This window comes from Pinus tabuliformis, chromosome 1_2, assembly GCF_031772625.1.
Source record: "Pinus tabuliformis cultivar Carrire ecotype Pingquan chromosome 1_2, CPIR1, whole genome shotgun sequence".
Lineage (NCBI taxonomy): Eukaryota > Viridiplantae > Streptophyta > Pinopsida > Pinales > Pinaceae > Pinus > Pinus tabuliformis.
The window spans coordinates 844,329,433-844,338,633 of record NC_142298.1 but is presented as its reverse complement, the minus strand read 5'-3'; the positions used below and the strand labels follow the sequence as shown (position 1 = coordinate 844,338,633).

Below are 9,201 nucleotides of genomic sequence, written 5' to 3'. Positions count from 1 at the left end.
TGGACTCTGGCATGATTAGCATTCAACTTGCATTTTACGAGATAGTAAAGATACATGGTCAGGGTATCTCTAGAACATGACAACGTGCCCCTGAGTAACAAATCTAAAAGAAATATGTATAAACAAAACAAATACATTTCCAACTGGCTTATCACATATTTCCTTAAAATTTGTGATAGATAACCTACCATAAACAATCCAAAACTCAAACTGGACTGGACGATCTCTTATATCTAAACAAGACTGGGGACTTGAGGCTGTTGTGCAAATTACTGCATACACATTCCATGACAACCTGTACTACAAACTTTCAAATATAATCTGAGCTCCCATATCCCTCTCAAGGAATTATAAGTTTTTCTCCAGCATAGATGGTGTCATCAGTGTACTTATTTGCAGATTTTATTTGATCAACTGAAACCTGCACTCAACCAAGGAAACAGAACCAATTACACAAGTCTTATACAATGGATAAAAGGGAACAAGATGGCAACTTTAGTTTCACATGCATTCAAAAAGTTGAACAACAACTACGCTAAGAAATGCTCTACAATAAGGTGGAACAAAGAATAAAGATACTTGATAAATAGAGTCAGACCAATCACCAAAATACAAGAGTTCAATACAACGATAAAGCTTATTAATAAACGCAGGGTAGCATTGTCATGCAGGGCACACCAATCACCCATTTGCTACATGAGTTTCCAAAGAATCACTGGACTCTGGCATGATTAGCATTCAACTTGCATTTTACGAGATAGTAAAGATACATGGACAGGGTATCTCTAGAACATGACATCATGCCCCTGAGTAACAAATCTAAAAGAAACCTGTATAAACAAAACAAATACATTTCCAACTGGCTTATCACATATTTCCTTAAAATTTGTGATAGATAACCTACCATAAACAATCCAAAACTCAAACTGGACTGGACGACCTCTTATATCTAATCAAGACTGGGGACTTGAGGCTGTTGTGCAAATTACTGCATACACATTCCATGACAACCTGTACTACAAACTTTCAAATATAATCTGAGCTCCCATATCCCTCTCAAGGAATTATAAGTTTTTCTCTAGCATAGATGGTGTCATCAGTGTACTTATTTGCAGCTTTTATTTGATCAACTGAAACCTGCACTTAACCAAGGAAACAAAACCAGTTACACAAGTCTAGAAGACTACAACATGGCAGCTTAGTTTCACATGCATTCAAAAAGCTGGAACACATATCCCCATATTAAACCACGTCCTAATCAGAGAGTTGCTATGATTGACAATATAGGCCATGACATTGCCACATCACATATACACTACATCCACTTTAATTATAATTTCTTTCTGACGGGCCTTCCGCCGATTCTCGGAATAGATTTGCCAGACCCTCTTCTAGACAGATCTGATATTTCATTCAACTGTTTCATTCAACATTCCCTTCGGCTTCAGGAAGCTCATGGAATTCTGATAAATACATGCCAAGAAATGGAACCAGCACAAATAAAAGCTCTCAAGGAAGGAAGGTTCTGAGTGCTATTGAAATGACCCCTTGTATTTATCCCGTTGGGTTGCTAATAGCTTTGTCTCTGTCAGAATCTGAAGAGAAGTTTGAGAAGGAGGGCTGTCTCAAATGGCTGGACCACCAGCCCGCCTCGACAGTTCTGTTCATTTCTTTTGGAAGCCGCGGCACCCTGTCGGAGAATCAGATTCAGGAACTAGCTTTGGGGCTAGAAGCAAGCGTGCAGCGGTTCCTTTGGGTGTTGCGTAAGGAGCCTCCTCCTCCAACTGAATCCACGATGACTACCGAAGCAGATATGAGGGAGGTTCTACCTGAGGGTTTTGAGACTCGAATCCAGGACCGTGGATTTGTGGTGGATTCATGGGTGCCTCAGATTGCTGTCCTCTCTCATCCATCCACAGACGGTTTCCTTTTTCATTGCGGTTGGAATTCAACGATCGAAAGCATCTTACATGGAGTGCCGATGATCGCTTGGCCTCTCTTTGCTGAACAGAGAATGAATGCCTTCCTTCTAGTGAAGGAGATGAAGGTGGGCATTGAAGCGTAGAAGGGCGCAGATGCATTGGTGAAGAGAGAGGAAGTGGAAAGAGCGGCGAGGGAATTAATGGAAGGAGAGGGGGAATGGAAATGAAGAAGGGGATGGCAAAATTGAGGGGAAGGCCCATCATTGAGTGACAACTGTCTTAAGGATGGAAAACATCACAAAAATGGTTTCTAAAAAGCGCAATATTCTCAACTGCCTACGACATTCCAATAATCTGAACCGCCTACAACATTTTTCACCGATGATCTAATGGCTGGAGTTTATTCCATCGTCTAACAATCGATCTAAAGGGCCATAACGAGACAGCGCGGCATGGAGGGGAGTTCCTTTCAGAGGGAACACGTTACGGAGTAAATATTTTTGAACTCCTGAAAGGGTATACCTATCCACTCTTAAAACTATTTTGCAGATGGTGCAAGGCTTTATGAACCACAACCCCATGCCAGAATTCAGAGAGTTCACTCACGCAGTTGCATAAGCATTCGTGCCATAATCCTAGATTTACTTCTCTGAGCCCATTAGACTTCAATGCTATTCTTCGACACAAAAAATTGCAAACTTCTTCATGCATGGCAAATATCAGTGCTAAATGGTGTTCAACATCCTTGTAATTATGATAAATTTCAGGTGATTGAATTACGATATAACTTTCAGGTAATTTAATTTGATTTGCAGATTCCAAAACATTTTAGTAATCAAATTTCCTTAATATTCTGCAATCTTGAATTTCATTACGTGTGCTCTTAACAACGCTCAGCAGACTTTTCTAGTTTCGATCAGAAGATTGCACCCTCACATTTCTTTGAAGGATCTGGATGAAATGGCATGTTTATTATTGTTACTGGCAATGCAGTATCTATGGCGATCTGGCCTCTTCTGTGAATTCTACTCGTTTACTGGCATTCCATTTTAGTTTCTCTTTGAACCATCTCAGCTCTATGGTTGTTTCCCATCGATAAAGAAAATCCATGGCTTAAGGAGATTCTCATGACAGAGAAAAGAAATGAAAGCGCGAAGTCATACTTGACATACAGAAAATTAAGAAACCATGAAAGAAAAGAATTAAAGGAATCAAAACCATTATATAAATTGCCATTGTTCCATTACAGTTCAAGCAAAATGTGGCTTCTTGATAGAGGAACATAACATGCTGCATTCATAGACATTTAATTGCTTGCTTCCTGGACATGATTTCTCATGGATACCACTGTACTCAAATTGCAAAGGCAAAATACATCACAAATACACAGACAGCAACTAAAATAAAAGAATCTTTAGCTCCTTATTGACCTACTACTACTCATGATGATCACCAGTGCTGCTGTTTCTGTAAAACCCCATCTGATCCTCTGAGCTCATCAAGAGGGACCGAAGAATCTCGCTGCTGTCGCTGGAAGCCCACTCCATCGGATCCACAGAGCTTATGAGCGGCCGGAGAATCTCATGCATGACTATCCATCTGTTGCTGAAAACATCCGCAATCTTTATACCCACATAATTAATAGAGAAGGGTTTGCTGTTGCTCACAACCAGCGATTGCCCGTGGAGGAGAGTCTTCAGTCTTGTGCCCATCGGAAGCTGCACCAGATCTGCCAACGGCAGCCTCATGTTGGGAACCACATGGTACCTCACATTGTTCGAAAATTCTTGGCCTTCGCTTGAGAAAACAGAATCGTCGCTGAGAGTAAAGATGGTGAGGTTTTGTAGGCGCAGAAGCTCAGGGGACTTGATGCGCATGGCCAAGGCGAGGATGCTGTAACCGCGATCTCTAAGACTGAGCGCTGCATCTTGTAGCATGAAGGGCGTTATGACATTCAGGGGATGATCAGGACCAGGACTAGCTGATGATGATGGTGATGGTGACATCATTGCAAGAACAGGGGCTCTCGCAGTTGTGTCATAATTACTGTGATCAAGATCAAGATCAAGAAGCAGCTTGTCGACGCCATGGATCGCTAACAGCCCGTCATTGAGAATGTCAGGATGCGAGACAAGAACTCCATTAATGTACACTGGATGATACTCGGCCGGCATCTGAGTGGAGGGAGAGATGGAATCTTGGCGGCCACCTCCGTGAGAATTACCTGTGACGACGAGGCTGCAGTGGGCGGCAATGGCTTCCAGGTTTGTTCCGTTGGGCAGCTTTTGCAGATCGGCGTAGGTGAAGAGGCCCTTGGCGATGTGGTGGGAGAAGGCCCATCATTGAGTGACAACTGTCTTAAGGATGGAAAACATCACGAAAACGGTTTCTAAAAAGCGCAATATTCTCAACTGCCTACGACATTCCAATAATCTGAACCGCCTACAACATTTTTCACCGACGATCTAATGGCTGGAGTTTATTCCATTGTCTAACAATCGATCTAAAGGCCCATAACGAGACAGCGCGGCATGGAGGGGAGTTCTTTTCAGAGGGAATGCCTTACGGCGTAATAATAATAATCTTAATAATAATATTTATCCATTAATAATCATAATTATTTTAATACACTAATATTTAATCTTTAATTATTAGCCAACCCCGTATACCCATGCCATATCTCCCAATGGAATTGAGACTTGACTTTGGCCTTGAGATGTAGTAACCCTATAAGAGCTAGGAATGGAAATATTGAAAGTATCTTCATTAGAGGTCCCGAGGGCAATTGATTGATCTTCTTCAATTGGATGTTCAAATTATTCAGGGAGAGGTTGTTTATCATCGTAGGAAATACTTGATTGAAAAAATTGAATCTTGTACCTTCTTATCAAACTCTAATCTTCCAGGCTTCAAAATGAGAACCCGTGAGACATAGCTGTTAAATATAAATTATTATAATTATTTAAAAAAATTCTATTATTAAAATTATTATTATTAATTAATATTATTATTAATAATAATCATTATTATTATTAATAATATTAAATAATTTATAATTTAATAACATTAAATAATAATTAATGTAAATTAATAATTATGATTAATAATAATATTATTATTATTTATTTTATTGTAATATTTTTTTTAATATTATTTTTATTATTATATATTTATGAATAATAAATACAAATAAAATTTACAATAATATCAATCATATTAATATTACTATCTGTAAATAATTACTACAATAAAAAAAATCTTGAAATATGAGAATTTATGTTTGCTTCATGCTTCATGAAAAGAAATTTAAGAGCCATTATTCTCTCTTTCGAAAACAGTCTACTACGGCATTTGCTTTGCTTTCATGAAGGGAAACTTTAAATATTTGTTCTTTGCTTTCCTGAAGGGAAATATTTAAATATTTTAAATATTTTAAAGGTTGGTGTGTCCTTTATTAAGTTTAGTTGAAAGGGAGGAAATGAATTTTTAAAGTTTGATTAAAAATAGAAAAAAATTATTATATTTTGTATATGGTACAGGCAGGAAACAGTAAATTAATTATAAATTATCATTTTACTATTAAAATTTAATTTAATTTAATTTAAGATGAGATAATATTTTTTTGCCATATAACTAACACTAATAAAAAATACATATCTAAATATATAATTATAAATAAAAAGCATATCGAAATATATGGTTACATATATTTTATAAAAAAACATATAGAAATATTAGATTATATATATTTTACAACATGTTATTATTTTATAAATAAATGTAAATGTTACTTCATAAATATTAAATAAAAACTTGTGGAGCAGATGATTTTAATTTGTTTTAAATACTGAATAGTTCCCTAAACATGAAATAATGTTTTATTTTTCTACTTACATTATTTGTCTCTAATGCAGCCGAACAGTTCTTGGCCTCATTTGCTGCAGTATATTTTTTTTCGAAATTGTTGAATGACTTTACTAACAGTTTCACATGTTTCGTCTAAATGCAGAGGCAGATAATTGAGGTAGTTAACTATATTTATTTTTCAAATGTGTTGTGTAATTATTTTATGTTTTAGAGTTTTTTGAACATGAATTTGTTAATATTTTTTTTTAATTTTTTTTATATATAAATAGATTCAATTTTTTTAAAATTTCAATTTTCTAAAAACTCTAGTATAGTAAAAATAGCATATATAACCAATCAAACTTATAATTTCAAGTATTTTTACTAAATTTTAAATATTCAATAATTTTTTAATCATGGAAGAATATATATTTTTTATATACATTATTTGTTTCGAGGAAAAGAAGTAATGCATCTCAACAGTTCTAGGCCTCATTTGGGGTTGTACAATTTTATTGGCCGTTGTACATCTTTTTAGACATTGTTGTATGAATTTACTAACCTTCTTACATGATTCATCCAAATGCTGGATCAGATAATCCAAGTAGTTAATTATATTTATTTTTCACATGACATTATGTTGTACATTTTTTTTAAAGTTGTTGTATTAATTTACTAAAAATCTCGCATGATTCATCTAAATGTTGATTTAAATAATCAAAATAGCTAATTATATTTATTTTTTAAATTATATTTAAAAATATTTAGTAATTATTTTCAATATTATATTTTTTTATTTATATATTTTTAGATATATAAATAGATTTACCTTTTTGAAATTCTGATATATCGAAAGTGTGTAGAGTTCACAGAGCAACCAATCTCTATGATGAAAATATACCAAAAAAATTTCAACACCTCTGAACAATTATACTATGGCATTTTCAAAAACTTAAAATACTTTTTTCTGACAAAAAAATGATATTTGGGAGGGAATAATTCAACCAAATATGATGTGATGTTGAATACAAAATACAGAAGACATTAATTGTTTGATATGACATGAAAAATTAGGGGGGTCGTTGTTGAAAATAAGTAGGGTCAATGTTTTACAAATCAGTTGACGTTCCTTGCTGGACATGGCCATGAAAATTTAGAAAGGAAGCTGTGTTAATGTTTTTGAATTTAATTGTAAATAGTAGTTAAGAGGATATTTTGGTGGTTGGGAGGGTTTAATGATAATTTTTTCACTTGGTTCCAGTTTTATGAAATCATGCTGTTGTATATATTTGATGACCAAACGAACTAAGATATATCCAAACGAACTATGATATATATGTTTGATGTCTTTTATATATCTGATGACCAAGCTATGATATATATGTTTTATGTTTGATGTCTTTTATGTATCTGATGACCAAACCATGATATATATGTCGATGTCTTTTAACGTTTAGCACCCCTTAAAAAAGGACATTACATGTGCTCTCTTAAAACTGGGTGGCAAAAATCTGATTATTTGCCGTGCTACAGTAAGGTGTCGTACTACACTTGTGAAAGATTTTCTCTTTCACTTGTAACTGAAGTCGTACTATTGATTGAACCAAACCCAAACGACCTGTCACTGATGGTTTAATTTGTATTATTCATTGAACCAAACCCAGACTACTTGTCAGTGATTGTTCAAGTTGTATTATTCATTGAACCAAACCCAGACAAACAAAAGACTAAGGAAATCTAGTATCATAAGAGCAATAACATATTCCAGGTGTATTTTGATATTATGAAGAATTCCATCTCATAATACTTTCATGCTTTTAATGGTGTCTTAACCGTAGTACAAAAGTATTAGTTGTGCAGCAGAAACTTGTATTGCAGGCTAGCAGTGCCAGTGGACGGTGGCATACTGTTTGTTTCTGGGATGGGTACTGGAGCTTCTGATTTTTTGGAAACACCAACCAACGTTGTTGGCTTGATTTCATCTTAACTTCTTTGGATGAAATGTAAAATTGATAATCAGATGCCCATCTCATTTCAACAATATGGTTTCGTTCACTAAAACTTAATTAATTTCACATGCCCCATGTATATTTAAAATTCCATGTCAAATCAGAAACACTCATAAGTTTGACACTCGTTCTTGTTCGGATATTTGCATTACCTTGTATTAATTTTATTATATCTGTTTATTAGTAACTTATCTTCATTTTCGATTATTAACTATTGTTTTCTATAATAAAAAATAAATATATCTTATTATAAATTGAATATTAATTTAGTTTGTATTAATTTTTTCATAATTTTTTTATTAGTAACTTATCTTCATTTTCTATTATTAACTATGGTTTTTATTTAATAAAAAATATACTTTTAATAAAAAATAAATATATGTTGTAATAAATTGAATATTAAGTTAATTTATTATTATTTTTAAAGGCCTATTACATCTAGATAAGGGAAATGTTGTCAATTACTTTACATTTAAAAATAATAATGTAATTGAAAATAGAAAAATTCTAATTTCTTTTATAATTTTTGAGTCAAAGAATAAAATATTTTTTACATTAATAAATAAAAAAGTAGTAATAACATGAAAAGTCAATGTTTGCCATAATTTTTTTTTTTTTTTTTTACCTTAATTTTACATCAATTTTATATAGAGAAATAAAGTAATTGAAAGTTTAAAAAAAAAGGGAAAATACCTTTTAGTTGTAATATGGAGTGATAGGTATTGTTGAGCAAAAGGATGCTTTGTGATAGGTCAAATGGAACTACTAAAGGGGGGTTTTAAGACAATATTTGACACAATTTTCGGGTAAATTTTTTTGAGTTGAGACAAAAAAAAATGTGTGGTGTCTTAAATATTGTCTTTAAGCCAATGTCTCAAATTATTATCTTAACAAATTGTTTCTGTAAAGACAATATATAACACAAGCATTATTGTATGTTAGGAGACAATTTCATTTTTGTTGGGACTAAAGACATATTGTCTTTATAGAGACAATATATCTTTAATCCTAGACATTGTCTCTCTAGAGACAATAAAAGATTATCATAAAGAGAATACACCATCACTTTTGTCTTCAAAATAAAACAATGAAATATCTTGTCATTGAAATAAATCAATATAAAAATTATTTAATAAAAAATAAACTACAATATCATTCATTAATTCATGATAGGGCACAATCTAACCATCAACCTACTGCCTATAATTCAGTTTCTCTTACATAGCCCTAGCATCCTTTAAAGAATTATGTGAAGAGTTTCAGTTTTTATTGAAATAGGATATATACACAATGATCTAAAAAAATCTCCACACATAATGGCATAATCTTTGGAAAATCTATAATCATACAAGCCTTATTTTTATCTTGATAAAAAATTGAATCAATGAAATTAGCTCAATGTCACACAGATGTAACATGACCTG

The 9,201-nt window shown here is 33.2% G+C and overlaps 1 pseudogene; it reads left to right on the top strand.

The window, feature by feature from the left end:
- Positions 1 to 1,540: 1,540 nt before the first annotated feature.
- On the top strand, positions 1,541 to 2,065 carry LOC149208582 (UDP-glycosyltransferase 72B1 pseudogene; annotated as a pseudogene).
- The last annotated feature ends 7,136 nt before the right edge of the window (positions 2,066 to 9,201 follow it).